General features: G+C 40.7%; 1 protein-coding gene across 1 annotated transcript in view; it reads left to right on the top strand.

Annotated features, from left to right (window-relative positions):
* ADAM23 (ADAM metallopeptidase domain 23) overlaps positions 1 to 13,789 on the top strand; it is a gene marked incomplete at its 5' end in the record, with an annotated part of 186,474 nt that overhangs the window by 171,731 nt on the left and 954 nt on the right. The gene's annotated exons all lie outside the window — the stretch shown is intronic.

Below are 13,789 nucleotides of genomic sequence, written 5' to 3'. Positions count from 1 at the left end.
AACTTCAGATCTTTACTATTTTTTAATTTAAAGTTTACTTCCTTCCCATTTCTGCCAGTTTATAGTCAGTAAACTTAAACCATACAGTTATTTCAAACCTATAGACCTGATGTTGCAAAATACTGTGTAAGATAAGAGGTGCTGAATATATTCAGCTCTGATTGAAGTAAAAGGGGTATGAGGGTATCTAGTAATTTGTAGGATTAAGATTTATTAGCAAACAGAATTGATGGGTTTTGATTTGTTTTCATTTGCCATAGGAATGAATTATGTAGGCATTTATTACTACATTCATGTTTTATTACCATTTGAATCAAAATTCTAAAAACATTTAAAAGAATTTTCTTTCTAAGTTTACAAACCCTTTTACTAACCTGAACTGATGACTCGTGTACTGCGTACTGAATGGAATAGTTAAGCCACAGAATAGAGTAAATGTCAGGTTTGTTAAACTTTGAGATAGATAAAAATCTGGGATTGATAAAGATCCATAGGATAGTAAAAAAACATTGCAATAGCTATATTTATACCTACAGTTAAAGAAAAGTAAGTTGGGCCCTTTGAAAATGTTTAGAGACCTGCTGTAGGGTATTTGTTTTCCTAAACTGATTGACTACATTTCCCTTATTGTGAATGAAGTGGTTGGTTCTTACATCTTTCTTCCCATAATCCTTTATCACAGGTCCTAGTGCCACCAATCTTATAATAGGTTCCATCGCTGGTGCCATCCTGGTAGCAGCTATTGTCCTTGGGGGGACAGGATGGGGCTTTAAGTAAGCAATGCCGCATGTCTTCTCTTCAGTGGCTATGGCATTTCTATTTTCTGCTTACATCACTAAGTTTTGAGTTTCTGCTACAAGACTCCAAGTAAAAACACTGCTTCAAAACTTAATTGAACTCACACTAAAGAAGGGGAAAAATGCACTAAAATCCACAGATGTCACCAGGGTGCAAACTAGGAGAGCAGTAGAAAATGGATATTGACAATCAGCTTCATAGGAACAAATCTAAAAAAGGCTCTCTGATTATGAAGGTATGCTCACTCCCTGTATCAATATTATTGTGTCTTTCTTTACAGTGGGCGAATCTACACATGTCCTTACAGTTCCTTTGTTACTGCACTGTCATTTAGTACTTCTTGACAGTGTAGTAACAGCCTGTACTGTTATTTTGAGTTGCTACGTCACCGTAGCAATGCGCTATAATGAGGGAGCGTGTTGCTACGGCAACATGGATGTGGCATCACCGTTTGTGACCGCCGCTACGTCACTGTCTCATGTTGGTACAGCAGTGTAGTGTCATGTGTAGATGTGCCTTGTGAGCAGGAAATAATCACAGTGATAGGAAGTCAAAAGGACTATTTTAAAAAGCCATGAATACTGATGTTATGTGTGTCAAACTGTAAGATATGGAGTACACTAAAGCTGGTCAGGAATTTTCAATCAAGTGTTCTGGTTTTCAGCTCAAAAAGAGTTTATTTCCAAAGATAATTTATAGTTAAAAAAATGGCAAAGGCAAAACAAAACACTTACATTTTGTAACAAACTGTTGTGATTTATCTGAACTTCTGTATGGTTTTTTTTAGTTCACAATTTTTTCCCCAATCTGTGATAAAAAAAAAACAAACCCCCAAATCTAAAAAGTTAACTGTTTCTCAGATAACATATTACACACAGTTTAATATAAAGAATATACTGAGCTATGCATGGTATAATCTGTTCATCACAAACACTCTATACATTGAACTAATGAAGTAGATCTAAATTTGGAGGTAGTAGGCATGTCTTCATGTTCATTAATGCACAGCAGTTATTACACATTTAGTTTAGTACTTGCTTAATGAAGTACTAATTAAAGGGCAGTAAGTACAGTTATTGCGCAGTAGCACTGGTGCATGATTTTTTGTGACACTTACTGTGCAGTATCCTAATAACACTGTGCAGTAGCATATTAGCACGGTTTTTGACTGGCACACTACTGCGCGGTGTTATTAGGCTGTGCAGTAAGCATCTCTTGTAGATGCACCCAGAGTCATATAGCAATTTTGTGGTTTGTACTTACTTTCTAAGTATTGATCTGAATATTTGGAGATTTCTATTTAAATCCTAATTCTAGCTTTTTAAACTGGATATAAGACTACTTTTAATAAACTTTTAAATTACTTGAGTTCAGAAATATTTCAAAAGGAAATCCTATCCTTAGTCATCTGACGATATTTCATAATTTTGTACTAATATGTTTTAGTTAATATGAAGCCCACATTAATGTCCTAAATATCTGCTAAAAGAAACAAGGTGTAATTATTTTAAAAAATACATTGTGAATTCCCAGAGAAAATCACTTTACTTCAAAGAAGTACTCAGTCCATATGCATCTGATGTTTATGACAGACTAGACCAAATTCGGATACATCATGCTTCCGCTGATTGGGCAGGACTTATGCCTACTGCCACAGCTGAGGGTAGAATTTGATGGAGCAATTAGAACTGAGAAAACAGAATGGATGAATACTTGGCTCCTGAGGCATTTTTTCTAAGTGATTTTTGACTTTGGTTAAGAGATTTTTTTCCCTCTCTTCATCATTATCTTCGTTTTCTCTCACCTAGAATATCTGTGATTTAGAAGAGAGAACATTTCAGAACTGTGAAGGCTCTATTTGGTCTTTCCCAGTACAGTGTAGTCTAGCTTCACAGTATGGTGGGCTGTGGGGGCAAAAAATATCAGTTTTATATACTGATAGATAGATATTTTAGTCCTTAATTTTTTATAATAGAATGTGCCCTTAAAATTACACTGAGTACTTAGAAGTTATTTGCTATCTTTCAAACCAGCCCAGGGCAGCAATTCAAGGTTCAACATTTTCTCCAGAAAAGTTGATTGCTTTCAAATCCCTTAAAGCTCCATGAGGAACATAGCTGTGTGTTGCTTTTGATGTTTGTAACTACGTTATCTGTCCAAAAAGAAATATACAATCCTGAACTCAGATATTGATAGATTTTTAAAAATCTGTTTACTTTAAAAACCTATTAATTTGTTATATTGATACTTAAATAAATAAATCAATCAATCTGTCAAGGGTGGAGGAATCTTCCTGACAGATTTTTCCCCCTCTATAGTTGCTATTTCAGTTTCTTGCCTAAGGGAGCCTCTTCTGGGTCCCACCTTCCAAATATTCAGTCTTATCCTGCCGAACAGGATGTAAGGTGCTCTCCTGCAGCTGGCCCTCTACCATTTCGAACAACAGCTCATCTAACAGAACAGAACTAGTTTCACTGAAAAGGTCCTCTGCTCCTGGAAGAATACATGGAGGCAAGATCTGCCTCTAATACAAATGCATAGTATCAATGTGACAAATTAATAGGTTTTTTAAGTAAACAGATTTTTAAAAATCTATCAATATCTGAGTTCAGGATTGTATATTTCTTCTTCCCTATATATATAGCTTTTATAAGAATATTAGGGTTTAAAACCGAAATGTTCACTTTTTTGTATTGCCAATTTTTTAAAGTTTATTTATATGTGAGGCAGGCAGAGTTTGGCCCACAAATCAATACAGGTCTTGTGGTTACAGAGTTAGCTGTTAGTCTGTTCCCTTGTTGTCTTTATGAGTGCACACTGTGGTGTCAGGCTCTATGCCTTCAACTGCCTTGGGACAGAATGCAGCAGACCTCACAATCATAGACTGGGTCTTAGGCTATAGTACCACGAGTATCAACCATGTCCACCCAACTGTGTTCGGACAACTGTGTTTTTTCCCTTTGAGACTGATTGTTGGCATTCAGTAACCAAACAGTGTTCTTGAAGCCAAAGTCTAATGGTTGTTTGTTTGAACAGTTGGAACAAAGCATTTTGGAGACGGACACTGAGTGTCTGTTTTGTAGGCAGGTCCATCTTCTTCAGATGTCCCAGTCAGATCCCACTGTCTCTGTCTTATTTCCTGTCTCTCTTTTCAAACTTCCTAGGCCTTTTTATATTATGACATTTTCTTTTAGCTGTTATCAAGTGCTTGTAGAGAAGTGGGTTGTTGGTTGTAGCCATGTTGATCTAAGGACACAGGCAGACAAGGTTCTTTGGGTAAATGTGATATTTTTTTATTCGACCAACTAAATAGTTGGGAAAATTTATTTTTTGCAAACTTTCAGGCACAAACACCCCTCTTCAGGCATATCGAGAGTCTGTAGAGAAGTGGCTTATCTTAAACCATTTTGGTTACTTCATGCTTGTTTTCCTTATGGTCTCTTTATCAACTAAATCCATATGTTAATACAATACACACACTAATAACTAGGTTTATATACAGTATTTGTAAATTGTAACAGAGCAGTTCTAGTCTCCAGTTCTTTCACAATTCTTTATAGCAGCAAAATTTATTATGATGCTGTGTTCTTCCCTTGATTTGCTCACAAAGTAACTTGTGACTTCAGTGAGTGTTTCACATATTGAAAGGTAGTAGGATATAGTTCATTGTCTGTAGTTTAGGATTTCCTGATTTGTTACATGACTCTAAAAGTGTGCTTAAAAGTAGAATAGCTGAGATAACCTTTTGAAATATGCAGCTACAAAATTTGATCTTGCAAGCCAAATCCCAGTATAGTAAGTGGGACTTCCTCAAGCAGAGTAACTGCAAGCTTGCTAATAATGTAGAAAGGCCCAATCTGTACAAAAATTAATTACTCTTTACACATTTTCTGTACATATTACATTCTTTCATGGTACTTTGCGAAGTTAAATTGACTATATTTGCATCTTACTTTCATGTACCCTATTCAGTGCAGAATTATAAAAGAAAAATATATGTCCATATTACTGTAGTGCATAAATTATGCAGATTACACTTGCGTATGTAATGTTTATGCCCTAGTACAGCAATGCTGAACCTTTTGGCCCTGCAGGACAGATGAGTAGCACAAGACGAGCGTCTGAGCCAGGTTCCTTGCGGGGTTAGCACCCAGGGTTGAGCCCTGTGCCACCCCAGCCCTGCACACCTGGATCAGACTCCGCTCCTTTGGCCCCATGTGCCCAGATTGGGCCCTGTGCTGCCTCTGCCCAGTGCCATCACTACATTGAGCCCCATTTTACATCAGCCCTGCTCTGTGTGGCAGGATCTGGCCACACACCATCCCAGCTTAATGGGCCCCCATCTATCACTTGGAACCATGTTATCTGGCCCACCAGGCTCCCCAGAAATCTGGTAGCAGGGAAGGGGCAATTAACACTGATAGTGCTCCCCCACCACCAAATTTTCAAATTTTCAGTCCCATGGGGAGCTCTATGGGCTGGATGATACTGCTCTGCAAGCTGGATCTGGCTTGCAGGCCAAGGGATGAGCACTTTTGTCCTAGTATAGTTGCTTCTGTTTCGCAACTTGGGCCAACTTCTGCATTTCTAAACTGAGCATACCATCCATTGAAGTCTTGACTTAAATACTCCAGAGTTTTGACACTAAAAAGCCTGTGCATATAAACAATCTTGAGTTTGTCTTTCCTTTGTGATGTGGGGAATTTTCATGGAAAATAACACAATCAGTATTAAATAGCTGAAAAAAAATCAATGCCAGAATATACCTCTAGATCCATATTCTACCATCAGACAGATGCAGAACTGCTTAAGTAAGTGGGACCCATACATGTCTAGGTCTAGAGATTGGTGCGTAGGTAATAATATATTTTTGAATGTTTTGGTTTAAAAAAAAAAGAAGTTCCAGGGCATATCCTTTTAAATTTAGATACACTGTAGTGCAGGTATTAAATATAGGAGCGAATAGCCTAAAATCTCCATTTTTAAGAAGTATTAAGGGTGCAAACGTGTAGACGCGTGCCCTTAATGCACCTTAAATCAGACTAAAGTGCCTTAAATTGGTACGTGGAGATGTACCCAATCTCTCTTAAAGCTCTGTGATACTTTCTCTTATGTACTACTACCGCTTTAGGCCTAGATTCCAGAACACAGCTATTCTTAGGACAGCACTAAAGGATGCATTAAACTTAATTGCTTAAAATTAAGCAAAAGTTTATAAGTGCTGTCCTGAATGGGGATGAAATTAAACTCTACTTAAATGCTTTCCTGAACCAGGACTTAAAATGTTTCAAATAGATTTTCAGTAATTTAACACTTAATTTGTTTTCTTTTTTTGATATTTTCAAAATATTTTTGTCCAGAACAAAATAACCTTCCATTTCCTCTCACTTAAACTGCACATAAAAATATCCAACTTTGCACCCTGTGTGTCATCCTATCACACACAACATGAAAGTATTTGTTATCCCTGTATAGACTTCTGTATTGAAAATATCAAGAGATTAGCACTTTAAAAAATCAAGATACGAATGTTATTCTGTAGCAGAACCTCAAATACAATGGCCTGGCCTAGCTCACAGCTTGAAGTGCATGTTTCTTTTGGGAAAATTAAAAAGGCTTTTTCACTTGTATACAGAAGAGAGCCAGCATATGTAGGTCTTTTCATACTTTGGTTCCAAACTTATTTGTAGGACACCTAAAACTAATGAAGAGGGTTTTAATTTTCCTTCTTTTTAGACAAGTAATATGTCATTTTTTAGGGATGAGAAAAAGTAGCCAATGCTTTACAAACTGGGACCTGTGATTTCTTTTTCACAGGTTATCAGGTGTTCAAACGTACATACGGTATTCTGCTGTCAAGTCCAAATCAGATATAAGTTGCAACTAAGCAAACTTTGTATGTGACCTAAGGAAGGAGCAGCTTTGGATAAATCAGGAAAAAAGCAAATGAAAAGACCCTTAACTTTAGAACAGCTAATCTATTATTTACTTATAGAAAGTTCAAGAAAAGATGTATGGCTAAAATAAAGGTAGAAAGATACTGAGATCAACTGTTAGTAAAATGTTTGGTGTTTTTGATGCAAATAAATGTCTGTAGTCGCTGCCCTATCTAGCAGTATATTTTGTTTAATATTTGACAAAGTTTTTATTGCCATTTGTATTGAAGCAGAGCAACGTGGGCCCAGTAGGGGTAATGTCCCTACTGTGGCTGGCAGACAAATACATATGCATTAAGGAAATTCACTTCATTTTAGCACATCAGTGACATCCTCCAGCCCCTCTGCTCTTAGTTTTGCTTAGGTCCTCTGCATTGGATCAAATTTCCCCCTCTGGGATTCTTTCCAATTCCTGTTTTCTTGTATAACTACATGAATACATACATGTGTGATTTTGTACAAGTGGTTCAGCTGCTTTATTACGTTTTAAAAGTGATTCTTGGCAAAAAAAAATAACAATACTACTTGGAAGCAGTACCAGTAAGGACTTGAGCAAAAAAAGAACCCCCCCCCCCAAAAAAAAAACAAAAAAACAAAAAAACAAAAAACAAAAAAACCCGTTGAATTGGAAGCTGCTTCTCCCTAAGAGCCATCAGAATGTGGAAGAAACTAGTGGGGAGAAGTCATGTGGTAGGTAATAGATACAAAAATTTAACACTATGTACAATTTTACTTCCATTAAGACTTAGTAAAAACAGTTTTATTGCCCAGTAGATGGTTACTAAGTGGACCAAAGATTAACTCAGTCCTTAAACTTCAGCATTTTGAAAAATCCATCTGCGCCAAATCCTCAGGTGATTTATGAAGCTGCATTTAGGCCAGGAAACATCAGAATTGTGTTTCTGCTGTGTGATGGGGCAATAGTGGGGGCAGCTGAAGCACTGAGATTCTGAAACCCTTCAGTTGTGATCTAGGTACCTAATCTCCAGTTTATCAGGAACACCTACAGTACTTCCCTTACCTGCTGGCATTTGCTAATAAAGTCTATCTAATGCCCAGCAGGTTAGCAATTGCATTAATTTCATTTTCTTTTTGGCAGTAGTCCATTTTTTGTGGGTTTCCTCACTTCTTTGGGATTTGGTCCATGGTATAGAAAAGTACACAGAAACACTGCATGTTAGCTGAAACAAAGGCATTGTTTTCAGAGCAGCCCTTAAATATGTTTGTAAAAGTTTGTATTCCTGTGAATGTGGGGGGAAGGCATAGATTTGCAAGTACATATGATAGTATTACAACTACACTATTAGTTACTTGCAAAATAAAGTAGGAAGAGATTTACTGACTATTAACGCTGTGTTCTTCTCATAACATTTTTTTTAGCTGAGAGGAAATAATAATTAGATCAAAACTATATTGGAAGACTGACTCCTGAAGTAGCCCTGGTTTTATTTTAATTTTTCCAAAATGGCTTCATATTTTTTTGGAGTATATTTAAATTTTGTGATAATTATTTTCTTCCTCGCCCCTTGTCTCTTCTTCTGTTTGATGCCTTTATTGCACTAGATAGGTCAAATGTACTCTCCTCTGGTGGCCAGTAAGCCTGGGAGGGGATGGAGCACTGAAAAATTACTCTGTGTACAGGCTGCTGTTCAGGATTTCAGAAGAACTCTTAATAGTGAGGCAGCCAGCAAGTAAACACTACAGACTTAACATCTAGCCAGGTGGGGGACCCCTGCTTTAAAATAGCCCCAGGATAGCTCCTCTCATCACAGATGGGGAGCTATCCACAATTGATTTGTGGCCACCACATGGTATCTAGGGGGAGACCTGGATGGTGATTTTGCTTAGTTCCACAGAATGAACCATTAGCAAGGTACTGTTATAACTAATGAGGTTCCAGTACTTTCATTTTAAATGTTTCAGGGATTTGGAGCTCAGTTGAAAAAATGGTTTCTACTTGCAGTTGAGAGATGTATGTTCTTGGTTGCTGATAATTTTTGTTTTGCAGTTCAAAAGCAGTGTTTGACTTTTTTGTACTTACAAAAATAGAGTGATAGTCCCAGATGTAATAGAATTTTAATGGAATATCATAGAAATGGTTTTGATTCGTATTAAATGAACCATCAGTCCATAAGATGATATAGGCCTTGTTGGTGTATATTTGTTTAAAAGTTAGTTTGTAGCCACAGTCTTCAGTAGGGGCCAGTGCAAAGCTACCTATCATGTCAGGAGCCCTGGAGGTCTTTGCTTCAGATATATGTGGTCTCTTAAGGTAAAAGACAGCTTCTTGGAAACGCTTTATAAGGTTTATAGGTCTGACCTGAAAACATATAGGCCTGTTCTGCAGGCTGGTGTATGGGAGGAGCATGACTTTTTTTGGAGGGGAGTTTAGCATTGCTATAGGTTTTAACCTGACAGTACTTATACACTATGGGTATGTCTACATGTGCATTAGATCTGGGAGAGTTTATTCATGTGCAGGGAAGCAGGAGCAGTTTGCTGCTAATGACCCAGGGGCTGGTAGGCAGAGCTGAATTTAAATTTATTGGGGCCCTGAGCAAACAAAGAATTGGTGCCCCCCTCTAGAGATGTACTGATATATTGGTTGCATATCAGATCAGCACCGATGAAAGGAAAATTAACATTATCAGCTATTGGCTTTTTTTGGCTGGTATAGCCAATTAATGTCACGGATAAATGTAGTGTGCACATGGCCAGGAATGCAGTTGGGCAACTTGGAGAGCAGCGTCCTGCTAGTTAGTCTGTGTGGAGGAAGAGACATGGGGGCTGGAAGGGGTGAGGGGGAGACAGATAGAGGCCTCCACAGTGAGAGAGGGAGTGGGGCAAGGGGAGGAGCAGGTGCTGCCCAGCCAGGGCAGTGAATACAATTCCAGTGCCAGGAGCAGGATGGAGCCGTGGGTGGCTCGTCCAGGGGGCAGGTGGAGGGAGGGGCATGTGCCGCCCAGATTTGTGTGTGGGGCGAGGGGAGGCTGCCCACTGTGGACTCTGGGCCAGGGGCTGCACCAGCCTCTTCCAGGTGGTGGGGTGGGAGCTTGGCCCAAGGCGGGCTCACCTGTGTGGGGTGGATGGGCGGCAGTGGCACTGGGAGGAGTGGTTTTGTGGAATTTTGGGGTGGCCATAGACCCTCAAGTCTCCCCTGCTCTGAGCTGTCCGCTCTTCTGTCTTTGCTTCGGGAGCCCCATGCAGAGTACAGCCCTACAGGGAAGCTTGAGGGGCTAGAGCCATCCCAAAATTCACTCTGGCCTCCCCATAGGCACCCCTCCCAGTGATGCTGCTGCTACCCGCCCCGTGCAGGTGAGCCCACCCTGAGTCTGGCCCTAGCCCTGGCCCAGCCGTACCCCCACCTGGAAGAGGCCAATGTAGCCCCTGGCCTTAAGCCCACAGTGGGCAGTCTGCCCTCACCCCGGGGCTCTGCCCACACACAAATCCGGGGGGCAGGGGGGCGGTACATAACCCCATGCATTTTTGTCTCCCTGCCGCTGACTAGCTGAGGGACCTCAGTGGCCTTGCTGCCAACCAGCTAAGAGACAGAAACGGCATCAGGTTTAAAATCGCGGCTTTTGCTTCCCTGCCAAGGAGCGAGCCACAACTGGAGCCTCTGATTGGTCAGTTAATCCTCCTATGCTGGCAGGGAGCGCTGGGCCAGGAGACAGCTGGCCAGGGCTGCTTGCTTCTGGGGTGGGGACCTCCCAGCTCTGGCTCCCTGATCGAGGTGCGGGGCTTGGAAAGAGCTTCAGGGGGGTAGGCCCCAGCCCCTTGCCCTGATCTTCATGCGGGGCAGCTAGCAGCAAGTCCCCAGCTGAGTGTGGATTCCCCACCCAGCCAGGGGCACATTACTAGCTGACCCACCAGGAATCGGAGCAGGGGGCTGGGACTTGCCCCTGACTGGGGCAGTTCCCAGCCCCTGTTCCATGATTGCAGGCCAGGGCTGGAGAGCCTGTTCCCTACTCAGCTCTGCAGTCACAGAGCCTGGCGAGCTTGTTCCTCGCTCAGCTCTGGAAGAGTGGAGCTGGGTGGGGACCAGACTGGGGAGGCTGTTCCCCACCCAGCTTCGCATTTCTGGAGCTGAGAAGGGAACTGGCAATCACAGAACTGGGCAGGGAACCAGCTCCCCAGCCCCCACTAACAAGGAGCTCCTATCACCAGCTCCATGGTTGCTAGGGATCTCCCAGTGCCCGCCTCACAACTGTGGAGCTGGCGCTGGGTGATAAGGATCTCCCAGCCCCCACTCCCCGATTGCGATCACAGAGCAGGGGGCTTGGAGCTCCTTGCTGCTGGGGCAGGGGGACACAGTCCTCAGCCTGGTTCTGGGGGCGGAGCCCACCCCAGCAGCAGGCAGCTCCCCAGGGGTAGGAAGCAATCTCCTGGCTCCTGTTGGCTGGCTGACCAGGAGCAGTTTTGCTCCCTGTCAGGCATCTACATAAGCACTACTGTTCAGGTAGCAGTCACAAGTAAATTTGCTACTTGCATTTGCTGATAGCAAATGTACTCGCAATTAGCAAGGTTTACTGTGCAGTAAGCATGTGCATACGTAGTAAAGAATCTCTTGTAGACACCCTGTGACTACAAGGATTGTATTTATGGGCAGCCCCGCATTTAGCCATATGGTGGGGGAAGTATATGCGAAGTGAGGATTTTGGGTCTCTTCAGCCTAAAAAAGAGAAGGCTGAGAGGGGGCTTGGTAGCAGCTTGCTGCTACGTCAGGGGAATACATCAAGAGCTCGGTGAACAACTGTTCCCCAGGGCACCCTTGGGGAAAACCAAGAATAATGGCCACAAACTCCTGGGAGACCGCTTCAGGCTCAACTCTAGGAAAAACTTCTTCACATTCAGGGTGTATAGACTGTGAAATAAGCTCCCTCCAGACACCTCTGCAATCCAGTGACCCCAATCCAGTGACATCCAGTGACCCCAGCAAGGTGACCGTGCAGTCACCTACCCTGGAGATTGGACGGTCACCTTGCTGGGGTCCGTCCAACTTGACCCCAGTTGTCTTTCCTGCCTAGCAGGGGGCTGAACGTGATGATCTTGTGAGGTCCCTTCCAGCCCTGAGCAATCTATGAATCTTTGAAACAGTACATTAGAAGGCTCAACTGACACTCTTCCGGACAGTGTGTCAGAAAGATACTGCATATTTTTCCATTCAAGACATTTTAGGAGAACTGTTGGGAGCTTAGTTGTAATGGAGAATGAACTAAATAGTGTAGGAAACTCATCAAAATAAATTGGGATTTTCTAGCCTATGAATAAATGAGAATTTTTTACTTGATTGCTGATAGTTTCCTAATTTTTAATTATGACCTCTTTGGGAAAAAGAAAGAACTTTGTTCACTTCTTTTTGCAAGCGCTTAATAAAGGAATCTCATCATACAATTTGTTGTGAGTAGGGGTGGATTTTCCCATTGGTTAGACCATGGGAATGAGAGTCAATGCCTGAATTCTGTTCCCAGTTCTGACACTGGATTAATGGCCAAGATAATGATGCCCATTTCTTATAAAGCACTTTGAGACTGTTCAACAAGAAATGCTGTCTTAGCACAAGATATTCCAGTTTATTACCATAAAATAAATTCCAGTATACAGAACTGGCTTACTGAACATTAAGCCTAGCATATTTTTAAAAAAAAAATGTACCTATTTTGACTGTCACATTTAGATCTTCGAGTCCTTCATATTCAGGTATGATGATTCTTTCAGAGGAACCTAATATGGTGGAGAAAATTGTAGTTAATAACTAATTGCTGGATACTCAACATTTTGATATAAGATATTAAGCAAATATTGTAGGAAAAGAAAGACAGTAGTATGGTTGATTTTTTTTTACTTTTGGAAGAGTGTGTTCCAAATTAGTGACCTGGAGGGCAGGAGTGACAGAAGATTTATGCTTTTGACATTGACCGTCAGAGATGTGCTGTGTCGAAGAGGCTGACTAAGGTTTCTGCAGGATGTTGCCAGTTGATTGGCAGCTCTACATTAGGTAGGATTTGTTTAAAATTAACTGTAGAGGTGTATATGGAAGTGATCAATGCATAAAATCCCTGTTAAAAATCCATTTAATAAGAAAAGTTTAGGCAATACAACTTACTTCAGTATAGGCTTTTATGGTTCTTTTAAAAAAAGAACAAAATGTTACCGCTTTCCGGATTGGATTGGATTAAATTAAGGGATTTTTTTTTTAACATTTGCTTTAAAGAAAACTCATTGCAGTTGTTAGTTACTAGAATTTGAATTCTGGTATGCCATGTAGCAAAAAAAAATTTTTTTAAATAGACTTTAGACATTTAAAAATCCTTTTCACATATGACAGAAAAACTTTGAACTGGCAGAGAGTATAACCAAATTAACATTGTGGTTAACAAATTTTCATTATTCAGACTTCCTGCTGTATAATTCTTTTTCCAAGTTACCCAAAAAGATCATCCACTGATATCAGACCTTAAAGGCTACACTGCGGAGGTTGTTGGGTTTTGATATCTAAGTAATGCAGTCAGGCTGATTCATGAAGAGTATTATACAACACTTTGTATAAATATAAGTAAAATATTTAAATTGTTAACATAATTAAACTTAAAAGCCTGTAACTCTTAAGGTGCATGCTTGAATTTACTGGATGTGGGCAATGGCGGAAGATCAAAGGCTATCAGGTTCTTTGGCAGATTTATGGAGAATTCTTTTTTTTGCACTCATCCTTAAGTCACCTGAACCCACTTAAGTAAAAGCTTGCTTTCATGAACACTGCAGCAATTATGTGGGGAGGGCACAGAAGAATAGAAAATCCTGGGCTTTTTGTGTATAATTTTTAGGGAACTTGTGAATTCCCGTTCTATGTTTTTGCATGAAAATTTGGTGGCGGTAGTGGTGCACACGCCCAGTGTTAAGACTAAATGCATGAGCCCTTTGCTTGATGCCCCACATAAAGCCAGATTATGGGGAGGTTGCACTAACTTTTGTTGTTGCCTTGTAATGTCTTGCTGTTTATTAACATAGGGTATCAGTGTCGTAGAAGAATGGACACTGGCACAGAAGCTTCTTCA

Source organism: Alligator sinensis, unplaced genomic scaffold (assembly GCF_000455745.1).
Source record: "Alligator sinensis unplaced genomic scaffold, ASM45574v1 scaffold372_1, whole genome shotgun sequence".
Classification (NCBI taxonomy): Eukaryota; Metazoa; Chordata; order Crocodylia; family Alligatoridae; genus Alligator; species Alligator sinensis.
The sequence above is the reverse complement of the archived record's forward strand: the minus strand, read 5'-3'. Positions and strand labels throughout refer to the sequence as shown.